The sequence below is a fragment of the Nipponia nippon genome, unplaced genomic scaffold (assembly GCF_047370975.1).
Source record: "Nipponia nippon isolate SJK-2023a ecotype South Korea unplaced genomic scaffold, ASM4737097v1 scaffold_1, whole genome shotgun sequence".
Lineage (NCBI taxonomy): Eukaryota > Metazoa > Chordata > Aves > Pelecaniformes > Threskiornithidae > Nipponia > Nipponia nippon.
Window position 1 is genome coordinate 3,517,578 of NW_028262290.1, and position 22,298 is coordinate 3,539,875.

Here is a 22,298-nt window from a genome sequence, read left to right on the forward strand (position 1 = left end):
GTAGAGATTCTCCTGCAGCCATGGTGAAGACCATGGTGAGGCAGGCTGTCCCCCTGCAGCCCGTGGAGGTTAACATTGAAGCAGAGATCCACCTGCAGCCTGTGGAGGACCCCATGCCGGAGATGGTGGGTGTGCCTGAAGGAGGCTGTGACCCTGTGGAGATCCCACACTGGAGCAGGCTCCTGGCAGGCCCTGTGACCCCATGGAAAGAGGAGCCCACACTGGAGCAGGTGTCCCCACAGGGGACCCATGCTGGAGCAGTCTGCTCCCGAAGGACTGCATCCCGTGGAAAGAACATGTGGACAGGACCCACACTGGAGCAGTTCGTGAAGAACTGCTGCAGCCCGTGGGAAGGACCTGTGCTGGAGAAGTTCATGGAGGACTGTCTCCCATGGGAGGGACTCCACGCTGGAGCAGGGGAAGAGTGTGAGGAGGAAGGAGCAGCAGAAACAACGTGTGATGAACTGACCACAATCCCCATTCCCTGTCCCCCTGCACTGCTTGGTGGGGAGGAGGTAGAGAAATTGGGAGTGGAGCTGAGCCTGGGAAGAACGGAGGGGTGGAGGGGAGGTGTTTTAAGATTTGGTTTTATTTCTCATTATCCTGCTCTGATTTGATTGGCAATAAATTAAATTAATTTCCCTGAGTCAAGTCTATTTTGCCTGTGACAGTAATTGGTGAATGATCTCTCCCTGTCCTTATCTTGACCTATGAGCCTTTTGTTATATTTTCTTTCCCCTATCCAGTTGAGGAGGCGGAATGATAGAGCAGCTTGGGGGGCACCTGGTGTCCAGCTAAGGTCAACCCACCACACGTCTGGAAAATCTGAGAGATTTCTGTATCTCTCGGAACTATAATGCTCTTCACACTTATCTCAGTTCTCTGGTACATCAGGAAAAAAGTATATTAGCAACCCCAAGTGACTAGAGGCAGAAAGATGTAAACAACCAGAGGTTTCCTACTTTCCCTTCAACATTCTCTTGAGGGTTTTCAGAAACAGAAAACTTAGATCCTCATGTTACAAGACTCTACTGTCAGCCTTGTGAATGATCTTAGGTTCTCTATCATGAATGAGGTGGTGTTGCAGGATTTCAGCGCTCTCATATTTGGAAACTACTTTCCAATTTACATCTGAAACTGGTATGGAGTATACAACAGTTTCAGGGGGAAACAGGTAAATGCAATATATTGTGACAGGACATGGACTTAATCAGTGTAGATTTGCATATGTGAAGGGTTCAAACTGAAAACATCGAGAGACATTTGTACCTTGAAAACAGATTCATTAGAACATAAACTGGACCATTGATTTAAAAAAAACAGTAAAACCCCAAACCAAAAAACCCTGAATTAAACAAAAATGGCAAAATTGAGATAAGGACCTAAGATTTCCTTTCTGTGGGCTGCAGCTCAGCATACCTGCACTGAGGGTCCAGCTCTGGCACATGCTCACTCCTTGCATGAGTTTGACATGTTGAGAAGGTGGCTATGAATAGTTCTGAAGAGCTGTATCCATGTCTGTGTTTTCAGTACTCAGTATCAAAATCCATCTGTTCATTCTGTCTTATATTCTCCATCCTTTGGGCAATCCATCAGACTTACTTCAACAGTGTAGGTTTACAGACTACGACTTTGTAGAGCAACTCTGAGAACTTTCATATGGGCCTGATGCAAAGCTAGATAAAGTCAGTGAGGGACACTGACTTTAGTGAGCTTTGGATTAGCTCTCCTCTTTCATTAATGCAGACTTCCACTTGATAATTTCATAGGCCTCCTTTAGGCATCTCAGTCAGCTTGTAATGAACACTGTTGTATCACACTTTCAAGGAATCATTCAACTGGCCAAAAATCTCTGCATATATAGTGGTGAACTACTATTAATAATGGACTATGATTTATGTGGATGAGCCTTCTCCAACAGAGAAGTTCATTGAGGTTAATGTCTGTGAAGAAGCCTTAAATCTGTATAGTTTTGCAAAAGTCAAAAGTTGTATCATCAGAACTTACTTGCACAGTGTGATGTGTGTCATCATGTTTACTTAGAGGAAAGACAGAGATCTCACTTGATTGAAAACAATAGCAGGTAGGATAAAATTGGTTTGTTATTCTGGAGAATTTATCTTCCCATGAGACTAGCTCTTTAATTCACAGGCAGAACAGGTTAGACTAAATAAATGAGCAGAGTCTACACTGTATCTCTCAGATACAGTGAGATACTTTCACCCCTTTCACCCAAAGGGGTGAAAGATGCTTCTCTGAAGCCAAGGAGGGCTGTAGAATGGATCCATAGCTCGGGTCCCTATTGCAACTTAGAGCTACCACAAAATTGGAGCAGCTCTTTACAGTCTGTTTTTGCAGTTCACAGTAAAGAGGTCTGTTAGCCTGCATAGGAGAGTAATATTAGCAGCCTGATAGCAGCAGGGTCTTTTTTCATTTTCCTCTTCCTTTCTTGCCCTCTTTCTTTACACATGAAAAAAAAAAAATATCAAGATAAATATGCCTGTTTCCTTTCATTGACTATGAAGGTAATAGAAATGACTCACTGAAATACGAATGGGCAACGACTCGAGTCACCCAGGTTTCTACTGGTAAAGTTCCCCAGATATAAAAAACCCCAAAGATCTACCCCAATATAATTTTAATTTTTTTTTTTCTAGGCATTCTAATTTAGTTCTCTATTTGTATAGTAGCTAACACAAGACTGTATAGTCTGTGACTAGAACTGCTAAATTCAGCATAACTATTACTACAGCAAGTAGTAAAAACCCTCTGTAATCAAAACCTAAAAGTATGACAGAGCTCAAACTCTTTCTCAGTAACTAAAAATAACTCATTTTTATCCTCAACTAAACCAGAAACATATATTAAGGCTGTTGGTGTGTTGGCCAAATATATCTTGTAGTTAGATTGTGTCTGGAGAATCTCTCTTATTACACTCAAGAGCCAAGTCTGTAGATTATCTATTTCTAATTTAAATGGCTTTTGTAATGTTGAATATTCTCCCTGCCTGCAAATCAAGATTCATAATCCCTAGTAGCTGCAAAACCTGCCAAGAGTAATGGCTTGTGCTGGTAGTAGGGTTTGCTTTCATGTCAAACATATGGTGCCCTTCATCCTAGTCCTCAGAAAAAAGCCTGTCTAAGGTCCGCTGAAACTGATTAGACTGTTCTTTCTCTCCTGTACAGAGGCATGTGTGTGCTCACATGTAAGCTCTCTCACTCCCTCGCACACGCACATATATATATATGTGCATACACATGCATACATGCACACATCCACACGCTAATCATAAAGGACCATGGCCAGTTTATTTAAGGCAGGCATCTGTTAGTGATTGGCTTGAATTTATCATTTACTGATTGATTGCATTTGCGTCACGCGATCGTTGATTGCTTGGCATGAATGAGACTGCACTGAGGACAGTGCTGAGAAATCCAGACAACCAGCTGGCAGTTCTGTGATGCTAACACACACAGCATAGGCAAAGCATTGCAAGTAAGTCGAGGGAGGTGATCCTTCCCCTCTACTCAGCACTGGTGAGAAACATCTGGAGTGCTGTGTCCAGTGCTGGGTTCCCCAGGACAAAAGAGAGACATGTACATACTGGAGTGAGTCCAGCAAAGGGCCATGAAGATGATTAAGGGATGGGAGCATCTGACAGATGAAGAGATGCTGGGACTGCAGCCTGGGGAAGGGAAGGCTCAGGAGGATTTTATCCATCTGTATAAACACCTGATAAAGGGTATGAAGAAGGTGGAACCAGGCTCTTCTCAGTGGTTTCCACTGACAGGACAAGAGGCAATTGGTACAACCTGAAATATATGAAGATTTGTTTAAACATAAGAAAACACTTTTATTGCTGTAAGAATAGTCAAACAGGGAAGTGAAACAGGTTGCCCAGAGAAGCTGTGGAGTCTCCAGCCTTGGAGCTACTCAAAATCCAACTGGACACAGCCCTGATCACCCTGCTTCAGCTGACCCTGCTCTGAGCTGGTGGTTGGACTAGATGATCTCTAGAGGTCTCTTCCCACCTCATTCATTCTTTGATTCTGTGACTTGCACAGGCAGTGAACATATTGTTGATTGGCACCTGTAGAAATGTTCCTTCTTTTCAGATACTTTTCACTCCATTTACAGCCTTTCCTCTTTGAAAAAAGATTGTGAAATATTAAGTGAACAGGAAAATGAGAATGGTTCCAAAGTGGATGGAAAGGTTATATGATTAGTGGTGTCCATTCCCTTTCCAGAGCCTTTCCACTTGTCTGAGTAACTCTAGGAAATTCTTTTGGGATATTAGAAGGACTTCTACTACTGAATTTCTGCAGCTAAATTTAGGTGGCCACAGTGTACATTTCTGCATCTGAGAAAGACATCCTGAAGAACCCGTTGTAGCTAATGCTAGTCAATAACAGCCAGTGAAATTTAGGTCATTCTGAAATTGATGTCTTTATTCAAATGACCCCCACCCTAAAAATCCATTGGCTATATTGATTATATCTGTAATTACTGTAACAGGAGCCTGGAGCCTGGGAGCCATTATACGCAGATGGGGATATTTACACCTTAAATTAGCTGAGAAGAATGTCATCTTCAGAAAGATACCCTTTCTCGTTAAAGAGTGTTTCTATTAGCTCTTTGTGGTGTTTATGTGAATGCAAGGTAGGAACTGCCTTCTGTGCTTTGTCTATGCAGCACAGCACACAACGGACATCTGATTTCAAAATATTATCTAAATAATATCTTATTATGAACAATTTTAATAATTGGAATAAGTAACAATATGTGCATGGTTTTGTATTTTGTTGCTTTGGGAGAAGGGGGTGTCTGATTTCTGATCTATTTTGACATTTTGTTGGTTTATAGTAAAGCACAATTAGAACAAAGAGTGTTTCCAAGGCTTTCACCTGCAGTAAAAAAAAAGAAAAAAAGTTGCTCTCAGTTATGGGTTCAATAATAATAGCAGACTATTTTTCCATCCCTTTCCTTTCCCTTGATACCAAGTTTAACCAGATTTTCTTACATAGCTTATGTACAAATAATATTCACTAAGGAAGTAGAAGCAGGATAAACACAAACACTGCTAAAGCCTGCTTATATTTTTCATAGTGATGTTTACTACAAACACACAGGCCTGCTTCATGGGGCGGTGAGTGCAAAAATGCAATTTGTCTAACCTCAGAAGTCTGTAACGCTGATGTCTATTTTGGAGGTGCTATCTTGGTGCTGATGTCTGTCCTAAGAGTCTTCTCTTGTAGTAATTCGAGAGAAACATTTGCTTTCATCAAAAATTGCCTCTTTATTTCCATTGACTGTCTACATTAAGTAGTGTAAACATTTTATGTTGTAGACATCTACACATGATGAGTAGTGTATGGTGAGTTCTTCCTATCAAGAGAAAATTCCTACTGGCTTAATTGTATGGAAAAATGGAAAACAGACCAACATTTCTTAGATATATTCTCTCCTGCAAAGTGCATCAGTGTCACATTCTGGCTTCTATACTTAGTCCACTTTGCAGGAAAATGTATTTTTAAAGCTAATTGTACCATCCTTCAGGTATGGGAACTGCTGGCATTGAAGAGAACACAAAATTTACTCTTTTCTTTGCTACAGCAGGCTATACACCATATTTTCTTTACAAATTTGTCTTGTCTATACTCTGAGCCTCCCCAGCCCTTCCACTTCCACAATTACCTCACATTGGAATCAGTGAAACTACACTTTTCTACAATCATGTCTACTTCATTGTTGACTGTGCCTTCTGGGACCATCTTGAGTAGCCACCCTTCCATTGATAACAACTTTACATTAGCAAATCTCTGGAAATCCTGTGAATACTTATCAATTATTCTTGCTTTTGCAGAGCCCGTGGTCACCTTGTGAAGTGGAATGGATTCTCAAGGCATTTCACATTCAGGCCCTACGTCAATGTTTGCTTTACTGATCACATCATGTTAAAACTGCTATAGCCAACAAACACTAACTATGTGAAAGAAAAGCTAAGTTTTATACTATGTGTTAGTATAATTGTGAATAATTTTTCCTTTGTATTTTTTGCCCTTCATTGCAGACATGTTTTACTTTATGTTACAGATTTTAATTATGTCCCCTGTGTATCTGGGGAATGCTATTTCTTTGCCTCCAGATTTGGTATACAGTGTGCTGTAAGATACGTACCTGTTAATTAATTTTTATTGTTTGTGGTTTTAACATGCTCTTGATCTCCAGTTCTGCTCATTTAAAACCATGAAAGTCAACGTTTTGTTTGATTCTTTTTTGTTATTGTTTTTGTACATTTTAAAAATAATCTAGCTCAGATTCTCATACTGTGCACTGCTGCTTTAGAATTTGCTCTGCTAGATCTGAGCTAAGCAATTTCACAATCATATGTGCCATTTGCAAACATATCAATTAGATGCTTATTTGATCCCATTGTACGCATAGAACACCACATTTATTTATGAGAAACACTAGTGAAAGAGCAGGACAAATAAACATTAAGACATATTGTTACCATTTTTTTAAAAGGGAAAGACCTTTAATCCGTTAAAAAGATCAAGCAAGGCATCTCATGAAAAATGTCAAATTTTGCATTAGAATTCATTTCATAGGTTTCAATGCAACCAGCGTTTGGGATTTTGTTCCATTTTCACCCACAATATTTTCTGCTGAAAACATGATTGAAAATACCATTTAAATTTTTCTTTAAATGTGTCGTGTACTATAAATGCAGTTTTCCTCCAGTAAATAAAGCATTTCAAAAATGGTTTTAATTAAAATGTCATAGGAATTACTGAAGAGAATTTCACAAAATGATATGTTTTTTTGTTCTTCATGAAAAGTTACATCTTTTGACAAAAATGTTTCTCACCAGAAAAAGAAAAAAATCAGCTACCTCTATATGTTTTGTATTTTTGGTTACTGTGAAGGTTTAGAAAAGAATAACAAATAGTAAACTAGATTCTCACCTGCACTGATTTCGATTACATGCTTCCTTTCCAAAAAGCTGACGCAGTCTTTCATCAGTAAAGGTTGAGCACAGAAAATGCTCAGAGAAATCTTGCAGGTGCTTAAGCTCATTCAGGGTCAAAACTGTAAAACTTCTTAAATCGATGCAGTTAGGTTTGGTGAAGAAACAAAAGTCGGAGTTTCTGGTGATTTTTCTCTAGATCTACCCTACAAAATCTACATAACTGGATCATTATATGTAATATTAAATATTCATTAGCTGGTATTAACAAAAGCTAATTAATAGAATGATACTCTTTTTTCCAACCAAGCTTAGTACTGGCATGAAATTACAAATTATGATACCTACTGCATTACCTTACTACAGAGAGTTTACTTCTGAAATAGAGCTCCCTACTTGTATCAACTACAAACTGCAGGCTGCCTCTATCAGCAAATTTGGCAAATCCTATAGTAATGAAAATTATTTTCATCTAGTTAGTAAGAGTTGAAATGAACCCAGCTCATAGCTGATTGCAAGCAAACATTTTGAGAGCCTCGAGTTGCATTTGAACAAGGGATCCAGAACAAACAATCCTTGCCCATTCGCTAATCCCATTCATTAGAATCTCAGTGATTACCTCATTAGTATGATGCAGTGCAGAGACAGACTGATGGAGCTTTCGATGAGCCAGCTTACACATTTGGCACTGATGACCCAGGTGAAGTATTTCTCTGCTGAAACTATAGAGGCTGCCTGGCTTAAAGTGAGCATGAGATCTCCATGTGGCAGCACAGACATACTCCTCCCTGTTGTGCATTGTAGACTTGGTTATAATGGCAAATGCTATTTCAAAAAAAACACCATTCCATGAGGTTGCTATAAAACAGTACATTCATGCTGAATCATAGAATGATAGAATCAGAGAATAGTTTGGGTTGGAAGGGACCTTTAAAGATCATCTAGTCCAATCCCCTTGCCATAAGCAGGGACATCATTCACTAGATCAGGTTGCTCAAAGCCCCAAGCCATCAAAGCCCCAACCCAGACCTTGAACACTTCCAATGATGGGGCATCTACAACTTTTCTGGGCAACCTATTCCAGTGTCTCACCACCCTCATCATAAAAAAATTTTTGCTTATTTCTAATATAAATCTACTCTCTTTTACTTGAAAACTGTTACCCTTTGTCTTGTCACTACAGGCTGTAGTAAATGTCTCTCTCCATCTTTCTTATAAGCTCCCTTTATATATTGAAAGGCCACAAGAAGGTGTCCCTGGGGCCTTCTCTTCTCCAGGCTGAACAACCGCAGCTCTCTCAGCCTTTCTTCATGGCAGAGGTGTTCCAGCCCTCTGACCATTTTCATGGCCCTCCTCTGGACCTGCTTTAACAGGTCCATGTCTTTCTTGTGCTGGGGACCCCAGAGCTGGATGGAATAGTCCCGGTGGAGTCTCATGAGAACAGAGTAAAGGGGCAGAATTACTTCCCTCGACCTGCTGGCCTAGCTTGTTTTGATGCAGCCCAGGATATGATTGGCTTTCTGAGCTGCGGGTGCACATTGCAGGCTCATGTCCAATTTTTCATTCACCAGTATCCCCAAGTCCTTCTCTGCAGGGCTGCTCTCAATCCATCATCACCCAGCCTGTACTGATACTGGTGATTGCCCCAGCCTAGGTGTGGGACCTTGCACTTGGCCTTGTTGAACTTCATGAGGTTCACGTTGGCCCATGCCTCAAGCCTGTCAAGCTGTCTCTGAATGGCATCTCTTCCCTCTAGCATATCAGCTGCACCACCCATCTTTGTGTCATCCACAAACTTGCTGAAAAGTACACTCAATCCCACTATGTCTGTGTCATTAATAAAGGTATTGAACAGTACCAGTCCCAATGGACCCCTGAGGGACACCACTTGTTACTGATCTCCATTTGGACATTGAGCTGTTGGCTGCAGTGTTGGCTACAACTTCAGTTGCAACTGCAACTGAAGATATGTTTTTGAATGCTTCACTCATTTCATGGACACATTTGCCTTCTCCTTCCTCATGACAAGTAAATAAAAAACAATGCCATTAAACAACTGTTTATGTTACTGATGCTTTGGATGAAAATACCTAATGTGCACACTGGCATAGTTTTTTCTTCTTTACAATATCACAGACAGAGACATGGAGCTCAAAGCTTTCCAACAGCAGATTGGAAAAGGTGGGCAGATCCTGCAAGCCACCATAGGGCAGGGGGTTAATATGAGAAGGGATGTGAGAGAGGAAAATTCTAATAAAACCTTTTTTCGTGGGCATTATGAGGAGCTAGTGCATGCTGGCAACAGTGGAAGAAAATGTAAAAAGATCCTAACAAAATAAATTAAAAAGAGGCACATCAGAAACATAGTGAGCTAAGTACCTGATTCAATAATTAAGTTGGCAGGTCCTCTTACTCAGGAGTAGAATAGGAAGCAGTTTTTGTCTCTGGTGTCTTAAGGACAAGTGTGAACATGAGAAAACAAACCTATTTACCATGTCTCTTGCTGTTACTCAGACAAGCCATTCAGAAGCCAGTGAAACTCCTCAGATCTGAGGTTTTTACAAATGGGGACTGTTCCCCAAAGCTAGGTCTACAAAAGGATATAGGTGTCAGAACTGATTGTGTTGTACATACCATCTACAGTTCAACAATCTTTTTGACCTTTTGGCCCCTTTTATGATACATGTGATAACTTTTATGGGATATGTAAATCTGCTGTGCTGGGAAGGTGGTTGCTTGAGCTAACCAGAAGGAAGTCCTGAGGAGCATTCTATGTCTTTATCCCCACAAGGTAGGACATAACAGTTCTACTGACTCCCTTTTCTTGGTGAGGGGGTCTTGAACATGACTCCTACTGCTTTAATTTGATATCCTTTTTTTCCTTCCATCAAAAAAGGTGGTTAACAATCTGTCCCAATACACCCTTTCCAACCCATCATGATTTTGCAGCCTCTGTTATATATCCCCTAAGTTGACTCTATGCCAGTGTGAATAGTCCCAGCTGACTTGACCTTTTATTTTATACTTGGATAACTTGCCTAGTCTGCATGACTTACACGTTCAGTCAGCTAAAGGGATATCCTAAACACTAGCTTTAGACTACATGCCTGACTTTTAGACAGCCGCTGCTGGTTGAAAGGAGTCCAGTCTGTCATCTAAGCTGTTTTGTGCTAGCAAGGCATCTGTTATCTCCTGTGCATGGTGCATTTTGATCCAAAGTCAACTGAAGTTATTGGCCATATCAGGCATTGTATTTTGCTGTTCACCAATTCTGATCATTTCTTAGGCAAGTGCCAGTGAGAGCAAGGAAATTGAAATGGCAGTGATTGGCACATTTCTCCACTTTAGCATTTCATGCTTCTGAGAGCATATGGAGTGAAAGTGAAGAATGAAGGGGCAGGTCAACAGATTACTCTCTAACAACTTATTAATCTACAGTTCTGTCAGTCTAAGAGGCCTTGAAACACTGAAAATGGCTGCAATTCATCCATTTAGTTTAAGTGCATTAACCCAAATAATTAGGTGCAGCCTCTTCCAAAGCAGCAGCCCAGAGCATATTAATGATCCCTCACATGGAGTCCAAACCGTGTTTCTCATGTGTTCACTCATTATAGGCTTCCACACTGTGGAACTGAGTTGAACCTGATTAGACCACAAAGAAATATGGTTATAATTGGTCTGGAGCAGCTTAGTAAAATGTAATAAGGTAGTTTAATTGGCTTCTTGTTTGTATTACTGGTTCTAGAATTTATCATTTGCTTTGGACAGTGGACCAACTCCACCTTACTTTGCCCTGAAAAGCAGATGAATAAAACATATGATGATGATTAGTAATTTGGTTGATGATTATACACAATAATGGCAGAAATTGGTGAATTTCCCAATAAAAGTCAGGGATTCCTGATCCTTGGATGCTGTCAGTAACTAGAATGTCTGTTTTAACAGTATCAGATGCCATTTAGGAAAGAAGATGGGTCATTGTTGCTTTGTAACCTTTGTTCCAGTGAAACAGAGTTATGATCAATGCCAAAACCCCTTACTATCATAGCTAGCAACTATAGTCACATGTATAAATTAAATAAAGACCTATCACCATGGTGAACATGTTAGACGTTTTGATTGATATTAACAGGGCAAGGAAGCCCCTATGGTGAAGTTTAGGAAAATCTGTAGGAAAAAGAATATTTAGAAGATTTACTCTATTAATTTCATCAGAGATTATTTTTTCCTTCCTTCCTTCCTTCCTTCCTTCCTTCCTTCCTTCCTTCCTTCCTTCCTTCCTTCCTTCCTTCCTTCCTTCCTTCCTTCCTTCCTTCCTTCCTTCCTTCCCTCCTTCCCTCCTTCCTTCCTTCCATTCTTGTTCTTTTTCGTTTTTTCTCTCTTTCTTTCTTTCCTTTTCTTTCTTTCTCCTTCTTTTTTCTCCCTTCTCTCTCTTCTCTTCTCTTCTCTTCTCTTCTCTTCTCTTCTCTTCTCTTCTCTTCTCTTCTCTTCTCTTCTCTTCTCTTCTCTTCTCTGTTCTCTTCTTCTCTTCTCTTCTCTTCTCTTCTCTTCTCTTCTCTTCTCTTCTCTTCTCTTCTCTTTCCTTTCTTTCCTTTCTTTCCTGAGACCACTGTAAAAGTTAAAAGTGCCATTCTTCTGCTCCTGAAGTGGAATGGTTGAAGAACCAGAAATAGACACTATTGAAAATGAATACTTTTGACTACACAGTGTCAGGCTATAACTACTTCAGCTAGCAGGTGGATGCTGGACTAAAATGAAGTCCATTTAGATGTCAGAGCCCCATAAGGATCAGGGAAAAAGGACACCAAAGAAGTCTTTTGGGTTTCCACGCTTCATGGATGTGTTGCTCTTGCTTCTGGACTTCTCAAGGTGTACAAAGTAAAACATAGAAATAATTGGTGTTTTTAGAATTGTTGGGAGCATGACTTATTAAAATATGTTAGGAACTTGCATTGATCTAAGGCACAGATGAGGGAGACAAAGTGAGAAAGAGAAAGAAGGAAAGAAAGAAATTGATGCACATATTATTGAACAGGTTATAGATATGACCTCAGCTAATTGGTAGCTTTTACAAGGCTATAGATGCTCAGGCTTACAGAAGTTCAATGAACTACAAGACTGGGATGACAAATAAGGTGAGGGGTTCACAAATACAGGGATGGCATTACATTAAAGGCAGGTTGATGCATATATGCATTTGAACATTTCTAATACACCTGATTATTTCTACAAGTGCATAAATCCTGTATTTAGCCATACTGAGATACTCAGATTCACTGCTCCTAATCCCACAGTCAGCTACTGGTGCTGCACTTTCTCCTGTCTTCTCTGACGGTCACATTCTCTAATTTCTTTTAGTTTTAAGAAATTGCATTAGTCAAGTTACTTAATGACTATAGGCAGCACCCATCTGTTTCAGAAGTGATTTGCCAATGCACATGTGAGGAAACAGAAAACAACATAGCACAAAACTGGAAGCAAGAAAACAGGGTAGATGTTCCCAGAAATGCCAGCCATCCTCCCTGTCTTCTTAGGAAAAATGAAGCTTCCAAGCTGAATGTGAAATCAGAAGACTGTTGGAGTACATGGTTGATGATCTGATGTTCTAGGTCCCATTCCTGCCTCCAACTCCTGCCTAGACTTACAAAGGTCTCTTCACCTCCCTGTACGCCAGTATACCAGCCTTCTGGCTGCTGCAGCCTTTAGGTGGCAATGAGGGGCTCTTCGGGCAGGCTATGGAACGTGAATGATGTGATTAAGGCTTCTATTGCTTATATGGTGATGCACAATATAGACTCAACACATCAACCTGAGTCATCCTTTCTCTTTCAGATGAGTTACTATTTGAAATCAGCTGAAATTGGGTATTCTGGATGATGGGCTCTAAGCCTTGAGAACATGCATTTCTATCTTTTTGGCTATGTCAATGGGCTCATTAAAATCTGCATTTTAAGGCCTTGCAGATCCTAGAGGGAAGAACAACTTTTTCCACTGAAAGTTTTTATAGGATTAAATTGATTTAATGGAGCTCGGGGATGTGGGAGATTGCTACCGTCACCTTAATGCCATCCAAATGGTGGAGTTCCTCTCACTTATCTTGTCTACATATCAAAAAGAATTTTCCCTCCAAGCATGTCCAGAGAGGGAACCTCACCTGAGGAAATTCCTCAACACCCAAGTTGAAATCACCTTTAAAAATGGTTTTCTTGAATTTTCAATTTTCTTATTGCAATTTCTGCCTGCTTGCTTTGCTCCCTTTGGCAACCTAATGTAATCTCTCCCTGCTCAGGAATAACAGCAGTACAGCAGGCTTAGTGAATAACCCCTGTGTTGGGTCTTTTTTTCCCAGGGGAAAAAGCCAAAAAGTTCATGACAGGTGAAGGTGGAGCCTCCTTTCCCCTCCTTTCTTCACAGAGCTTGTAGACATGAATGAAAGACTCTGTAGCAGACATCCACTGGATAAACTTGGGCATTGTATGAGACACTACTACCAGAGGAAGAAGACGTGTATTGAGCATAACAAAATGGGCAAGACAATGTGCAGAGCTGAGAAATTTCTTTGAAAAGAAAGATGCAGGCATGAGATAGAAAAGAAAAATTTTGCCAAAGAGAGGATCTGAGGCAAACCTGTTGGGACTGTGCATGCATAAGGTCATCACATGTTACTCCCAGAGCAATTACTCAAACACTGTGTATTGACAGAATAGATGGGAGGTGTGCTTGAGGGCATGGCTTGCAGACTATACAGGGTGTGAATGTGGTTTTGTGAGCAGCATAGTCTGCTTTCATGCTGTGTGTAGTAACATCACGGCAGGACATTAAGCACGGAGCAGGAAGGAAATGCACAGAGACAAGCTGGAGAGCATAGGGGACTCTGTCTGGTCTGATTGATGCTGGCTGAAGATAATGCATGAACGTGAGATCATGAAAGGTGTTTGCTGAGAAAAGGACCCCAGGATCGATTACTGCAAGAATCTGTCTAGCTGTGGTACTAACTTCCTAGTAGCCAGCTTGCTGTCACACTAGGTAAAGAAACAACAACAAAAAAGAACCCTTTGGAGTATGTTGACATACTGGAACAGCTTTTGTAATTCATGGCAGTTAGCAAAATGCAGAAGCATACAGAGATGACCAACACTTCTGACAGCAGCAGATCGGAAAACATCAGACAGGTCTGTGATTGCATCATCCTTTGCCTTTTCTTTCCTTGCTTTGTGTCTCCACTGGGGTGTTTCTGACAGGCTCAGCAGCAATGCTAAGTGCTGGAAAGCCTGTGCCAGGATCCTCTAGTCCTGCACGTTCAGAGCACAGACTCAGCAATTCTTCAATCTACAAGATGGTTTTAGAGCTTGTTTTCTTTACAGGTAAGTTGGATTTGCTGTTGTGCCCAGGTTTTCCTCTTCTTACTTTAAGCACCTAAAAAAGGAGCACAGCCACTTTCAGCCTCTTTTACAGTCAGTGGAAAGAGATCTTGGGATAGGCTGTACTACCCTCTAGAGATGCTTATGTTTCCCAGGGGTTGCTGTGTTCAAAATTTAGAGCCTCAGTTAGGTGGGGTGACTCTAGCCTGAGTTTCCCTTCACAATGCTCCAATACAAAACTTCTCTCTGGTGGGCTATAAAGTTTCATCAGGGCTGTTTCTTCCCACTTCTCCAAATCCCATATTGATCTTTCCTATGCTTTTAAGTGTTACTAACCTTCTGAGCCTACATCTTCATTTGACATAAGAACAAATAAAATACTCCACAGAGGTAGCCAGGCAAGGCAGAAGAAGGCAACCTTTGTAAGTGCTTCCAGGTTCTTGCAATATTTACAGTCCCCAAAGGAGAAAATGCAAGCACAATGCAAAGACTGAAGAAAAGTCACCCTCCATTCCTTGAGGCAATTAGAGGATTCATAAATGGCTTTATATATTACACAAAATCAGAAAACTTTGTTATGAAGAGCTTTGCAGTAGACTACGTCAGAGAAGTCATATCCCTGGAGTACGGTCACAAAGATCTAGGACTGGATGGTATGAAAAGACTTAATGGGATAACTCCGAGATGCAGATATATTTGTGTGGAGAAAATTGAACACTGGCTGAAGAGAATTGATATGATGTGAACACCTACTAAAGACAAAAAAAAACTTTAATTTTTTCCATGTTTGGAGCCAGGTAAAAGGGAGTTTGGGGTGGAAACTGCTGTTTATTCTTTGGTTAATGTGTCTGGTTCTTCCAAGACAGTTAGGTCCAAGGTGTAAACAGGGCCAAGTTTGGCCCCATATCCATAGAAGTCAGTTCCTGATCCTTGATCTCACTAAGAAATGACAGCAAATATCACCAACCAGTCTGTGCTTTAAAACGTGCATAAGGTGTGTCATACTCTCCTGCCAGTCAATAACTACTCTTCAACATCTATGTAGTATCCCCGGGCTAAAAATCTTTTTCAAGATTTCTCTTGTATAAGAAGCTGAAGTACAATCCTGGAGAAAGGAAGCATCATTTCGCATTTGTCAACTTCCTATCTGAGGTAAATATTTCTGCCTTTATCCTAACTACACCATTCATCAAGGCTTGGATTTTACCTTCTTCTAAAGGGCAGGGGCAGTTTCCAAGGACTGAAGAACAGCATCAAAGAACTGAAAGCCACACTGCATCTCATATCACCATAGTATGCTGTTATTCTCCACAACTGGTGAATCATTTGCTATAAACTAGTTTGAGTGTTCCTGCTTCACTGCTGAGCAGTGTGTGGCGTTTTTTTCTATCTTTTTCCTCAAATTTACTCGTGTGGGGAAATGAAGCTTTTGTAATTGAATCAGAAAGTGCATTGTTCTCTCAGTTGTGGCAAAAAGATAGCTGTGAGGTGGCCCCAAAATGCAGAATACCTGCCTGAGACCTCCTGGGATCCTCATTCTCATTTCAAGCCCCCAAAGGCATTGTATGTGTGCGTATGAGCTGGTGGAATATCAGGGAAAGGACGTGGAGATGGTGCCAGGCCTCCAAGAAATACAGGTAAAACTGCAGATGGGGGGACGGAGAGAGAAGAGATAAGAGTTTGGAAGATGATCCAGTGAGGTTTGGAGTGGGGAGAAGGTCTGGAAAGATTCGAAATGTCATCTCTCTGGAAAAGGTATTATTCAACAGTCACTTGTTCTCCTTCTACCACTCTGTCCACAGCACTGAAGCTTTTTCCTTCTTCACACTCTCCCATGGATTTCTCCCAAGCTTGTGATAGTATTATTAGTGATTTGATGTGTCCAACCAAGAACAAAGATGCTCATTTTGGGAGCAGAGCTTTCTCCTTACCTGTGGCCAAGAGAGGCAATCCTGGCACTGGCTTCTGATGTCATTAATTCCTGACTTGATCAGGAGTAAAGGTTTGCCGCTGATTTATGGATTGTTTGGTTTGGACTCAGACCGTGTTGATACTAAAGGACTGAGGGATTGTATTCAGTCTCCCAAGAAACCCTTTATAACTAGAGGGCCAAAACTTGCTAGAGAAGAACTGAAAAACAGGCTGTTCTCCTGCACTCAGCAGTCCCTCCTACATATTATTAAACATAGTTCTCTGCAAACAACTGTGATATTTTTACATTTCTGCCCCCTACACTAAGCAGTGGCATTATAAGATATAGTCTGCCTCCCAGGACCCAAAGCCCCTGCAGTTAATAATACTGTTCCTCTTGGTTTTAGCAGTCTTTGATTCATACCCTGATTTGTTATTCACTTGACCATGCTCCCTTTTCATACTTCGTACCACATGGAAACTTTCACATTCTTCTCCAGAAAATTACTTCTGTCTCTGTACAACCTCTTGAGATATGGCAGGCACTAAAATCAAGAACTGGAGCTAAGAATAGAAAAGCAAGATGGTAATCATGACAATAAAATCTCTCAGATCACCAGTCAGAGAAAACATTTCCATACACCTTTGGAGAGTTAATGTTCCCCAACCAAAACCCAATTATAAGTTACATGGAGGCAGGAGGTTGGGAGTGGGAAAATGGTCTCTTATTGGTCTCTATCACAGCCAATAAGTATAATATAAAAACATATAAACCAGGGGAACTGGCTGGGACATGTCAGTAGGTCTGAAGGGATGATTGCAGCTGAAGTAAACCCCTGAAGTGGGTCATGAGATCAGGAGAAAGAGAGGTAATTTAGTTGGTAAGCCACAGAAGTCTCAACAGTGTTGGGGACAGTCCTTTAGTGTTTCTTCCTTGACCACACAGCTATTGCTTGTGTATAATGAAGACCTAATTTGCCCTATAAACTCCATTACTGGCTTAACTTCACTGTTTTTGCATTATATGTAACCAATGCTGTGCTACAGTAGTTTTATAAAATAAAGTTTTGGAAAGAACATTTCTCTTTCTCTTAGTAATTTTTTTCCCTTTGATTTTAACAGACATTTATGAAATCCCTGAGATGAGACCTACCACAAAACTGAGTATAACTGTTAAAGCCTCTGTCAATTTTGCTGCTTAACAAACCTTGACATCTGAGCTTCACAGAGGGAAAATCTGGAAAGAAAGATGTTATAAAGTTGAGATGTTGGAGGCAGAACTCTACAGGATAAATTGACCCCAAGTGAGCAAGGATCAGAAATTTGGGGAGGGAAAGATGTGAGTGAGAAGTGAAATGGGATAGGAGGGCACTAAAAATACAGTTCACAAGAAAAATGTGATGTGTGCCACTGTGAAAATATGATGTCTCTTCTTTGCTTTGGCCCTTTAACTCTGTTTGCTGGGGTATGCAATGCACTCCGTGAAAAGCCAGTTTCAGGATCCCAGAATGACACACCTCCTCCATTGTGTTGTGGCTTCCAGTTTCTGAGAATTTGGGAACTGTAACACAGAGACTGTACTTGTTTTCTCTATGCTGTAACTTTCCCAGGGCCTGACAAGAGGTTTCCTTCTTCTCATAAGGCTGTGTCCTGGTGTGCTCTCACCGATACTAATCTGAATTTTAAACTCTCTGAAAGTGGCTAATCCAACATGGTAAATTATTTCAGAGGCTAAATTCCCTAAAAAACCCTACCTAAAGTTGGCCTGCTTCAACTTGCCAGTATTGTACCCAGTCTGGTGGTAATTTTGTTGTCATGCTTCTGTTCCTCAAAAGCAGCAGACAAGTGGTCAACCCTTCCATAAGGTGGGTAAAGACAATCTTTTTCATTCCTCTTCATAAGTGCAATTTTCCAGCCCTGAAGGCCTTTGACCTAGGTCAAAAACATATATCAAGGATATGAGTGATAACCAGAAACCACAAAAGGATGTGGAGCAGTAAGAAGGTGTTTAAAACCTCATACGTTGTAATCAAGACATAGCAATGCACTGCAGTGTTTAGATTGTTCCCAGTATCCACATACTTTTGGTATTTTTTTGATGGCAAAAAGCCCTATCAACTGTGTTTGCAAAGGGATGTGATGCTTACGCAGGGACTATCATGATGCTTTTCCCTTTTTTTGTCACAGAACTTATCGATTTTCACGAGGCAAGATGCACTGTTTCCCCAGTGTTGACGTTGCCTAATACTGCACTTCAATTTATTTCTACAGATCCCAACTGAGGGAAGCACTTAGGCTCAGTGTTGCCACATCTGTGTGGGGTACCTGCCTTAGTGGTTTAGTTGTGATGGCAAATCCTTTTAATCAGTCAGCAGCTTGAAAGAGCAGGTAGGAGAGGAAGAATTGTCCTCTGTAGAAGTTGTTCTCTCTTTCCACCAATCACATTAGGTACCTAGGATGAACTAAGGTACTGGGGATGAACTAAGTTCTCAGTTAAATTTTTGCTTAAACAATTTGGCATTTCTGGTACTCAGAAACTTTCTTTAGAAGTCGGGTTGTCTTTGGGGTGGGAATAACAAAAGACATAGAGGAAGTCCCATAGGAAGACAAAGACCAGAAAATAAGAACAATCACGTTGGGACAGAACGATCTCCACCTAAAATCCTGTGTGCAACAGTGCCCACCAGTGTACGTCCACAGAGGATTATAAGAGGGGGCAAGCAGAGATGATAACTCCCCAGAGTACTATCTCAGCCTCCATTGGCTTGTTGGTCGAGAGGGTCTGTTTTTTGTGTAGGGTTGGATGGATTTTTCTTTCATAAATTTTGTCCAACGTCTGCCTCCTTGCCAAAGGCATCCTAATGATTTTCCTGGTTATCCTTGGTTGCATACGTTTAGATGGTGCCAGATAGAGTCTGCATGTTGTGAACAGGTGTGACAGCATACCTTTTTGGAGTGACTAAACTTACAAGTAAGCTAGATTTTGAAGTTATGCTGGTTTTGACTGGGATAGAGGTAATTTTTTTCCATAGTAGCTGGTATGAGGCGATGTTTTGGATTTGTGCTGAAAACAGTGTTGATAATACAGGGCTGTTTTCGTTATTGCTGAGCAGTGCTTACACAGAGGCAAGGCCTTTTCTGCTTCTCACACCACCCCACCAGCGTGTGGGCTGGGGGTGCACAAGAAGTTGGGAGGGGACACAGATGGGACAGCTGACCCCAACTGACCAAAGGGATATCCCATACCATATAGCATCATGCTGAGCATATAAAGCTGGGGGAAGAAGAAGGAATGGGGGGACGTTCGGAGTGATGGTGGTTTTGTATGTGTGATGGAGCGCTGCTTTCCTGGAGGTGGCTGCAGACCTGCCTGCCAATAGGAAGTAGTGAATGTATTCCTTGTTTTGCTTTGCTTATGTGCACGGCTTTTGCTTTACCTATTAAACTGTCTTTATTTCAACCCATGAGTTTTCTCACTTTTAGCCTTCTGATTCTCTCTCCCATTCCACCAAGGGGGCGTGAGCGAGCGGCTGTGTGGTGGCTAGTTGCCAGCTGGGGTTAAACCACGACAGAATTGTATCAGTAATGTCATGATGCTCTGTTCAACATAAGAATCCTCTTTTTTTTTTTATGCTATCCTAGCCACCAAGAAACTTGCCATCAGACAGAAATGAGTTGTCTGGGTTAATTAAAGTAAGTACAATATACAGTTTTTATATGATATAATGATATTACATCACAGAGTATGACAATACAGTCTGAAAGCTAAAGGAAAAAATGGCAATATTACTGGAAATACTGGGATATATTACTGTAATTCTATCTCTGAGATCCATTTGAGTCTGTCTTTTTGCTTTTTACATATTTCTGCTTTTCTCTACTAGTGAAATCAAGTGGATTTACCTACAAAGAAAACAGCTTATGAGTTTCAGCTGGTTTTATATAAACACAATAGAAACACCATATTTGTTCTATAGATCAAAATATCAACAGTAGACAGTCATTTATCTTCAACTCTCTCAGGACTAGAACGGTTATTGTTTCCCTCATTAAGAAAGTCAGTATATCCCAGGGGAGGCTGGGGGGTATGGTTTCAACTGATACTCATTTGTCATATTTCTATTACTGGTTAGAGGCATATATATTTAGGTAATCATTGCTGCATGAGGTCAGTATCATGCCTCCCTTAAGTGAACTAGAGGTTTATGAGGAAAAAAAGGCACTCTTTAGGGAGAAAAAAGATGAAGACCAAGACTGTTTTTAAAATCTGGAGACTTCTAAGGTGCTGGATTATTCTTTGAATCAGAAAATGTATTGCGGACATGTCATTCTGGACTTGTCATCTTCATCATCATCTAGGCTAAGATCCCTAAAACAAGGAGAGCACCTGAGTCTGCAGAGTCATGGAAAACTGCCTTAGAAGAACATAAACTGTCCTATTCACTTTAAGGAGATGTTGACTGACTATTGATGTATTTACATCAATACCTTGATGTATTGTTGACATTTTGAACTATTTCACTGCTGATAAGAAAAGAAAGAAGGGAAATGAAGCTGTGTTGCAAGAGCTGCACTTTTCATGGAGCACAAATGCCTGGCACAGAAAGGACAAGATAAGGTGGAAACTGTCACCAAGAACATTGCAGAGTGTGAAAACAGATGCAAAAGCAACAGAGGAAGCTCCAAAATGAGAGACCCAGCATAATTCCTCAGTGATGCAGTGAAATATTTCACTTCAACAGGCACAGCAGATAAACACACCAAAGTAACCTGAATGGGTGTGGAGTTAAAGGGTCTAGTGGTGTTGGTTACAGCATTCATTAGTATTTTGAAAATATGCCTTTTGGGCAAAGGGACGAATGTCATTCTTCAAAACTCATCCTGAACCAACACATCCCATCTTTAATAAACTTTAAGATTATTTTTTTAAAATTCTGTGCGGATCTCTGCACCAGTAATGGACAACTTCACTGGCTTCCTGGATCACCACCAACAGTATCTGGAGCAGAGTCTGAACCACTGATAAGCCGTAACTCTCAGCACCTGCTGGCAGCTTGGAGGTATTTCCATAAATTGTTACTGCTTTCTGGTATGCTGCTGCCACTCTTTATTGCCCCCATTCATCAACATACAGCAATGTTCTTATTCTGCTAAAGTTATTTTGCAGTGAGGGCAACTGGTAGATGATGTCACTAGATGGTACCAAGGGACTACTGATGAGCTATATGACTTTCCAGGTCTAAGAAGTCATCTAGTCTCATTTGTCTTGGTTTTGTAGTATACAAAATTAATTACTTATCTGCTGGCTCCACTAAATAAAATGCATTCAGTGGGTTTAATTCAAATATGAGTGGTCATTCACCAAAATACCCTGCTGGTGCTAGGGTTGGTGCTTTCTTCAGGGAGACAGAAAACTACAAACAATGTAGACTGAGCTAGTGTCTGTTCTCTAGAGAAGGGCCCTACAGGACACAGCTAAAGCATGTTGATTTGTCCAGCGCAATGGAGGTGCTTCCCAGCTGTGTAGGTAAACAGAGCCATCAGTCTCTGAGGCTGTCACTCTTATGTATTTCATTACTATTGCATTAGATTGTAAGAAACAGCCAAAGAAGCTTTAATAAAACCACAAATATTGTAGGATTCTATATAGCACTTTTTCTTTTTTTCTAGAGAAGGGAGAACAAAAATCCTGTTGCTTAGGAAAGGTCACTTTTTCACATATCACATATGTTCACTGGTTAAGTATTTCATTACAGTGCAGATAAAAGCCGCAGCTGTCTCCAGTGGTTAGTGATGCCATGTTTTATTTATTACCTTTTGTAACTTTATTCATCATAAAGGACACCTGGGTGTCCTTTTCTTAACTTCCAGTTGAGTTTAATTCTGAATGGCAATTCAATGCAGTGGTAAAAAACCCCACACCAAACCAACGAACCAACCAAACAAAAAACAAACAAGAAAACTCCACAAAACACATGTATCCCTAAAAGATTTGAAAATCTTCAATTACATTATTTATTTAGGTTTATTTCTACCAAGAAAATTGTCAGTATGTA

The 22,298-nt window shown here is 40.6% G+C and overlaps 1 protein-coding gene across 8 annotated transcripts in view; it reads left to right on the top strand.

Annotated features, from left to right (window-relative positions):
* The window catches only part of TSNARE1 (t-SNARE domain containing 1), a 500,311-nt gene extending 491,284 nt beyond the window's left edge, over positions 1 to 9,027 (top strand). For 7 of the 8 annotated variants that reach the window (XM_087739795.1, XM_087740277.1, XM_087739871.1 and 4 more), the window contains one exon: positions 5,864 to 9,027. The gene's annotated coding sequence lies outside the window, so the exon portion shown is untranslated. Of the gene's footprint in view, positions 1 to 5,106; positions 5,147 to 5,863 lie in introns of all 8 variants that reach the window. The other variant, XR_015700647.1, reaches the window with a different exon arrangement.
* Positions 9,028 to 22,298: the final 13,271 nt, after the last annotated feature.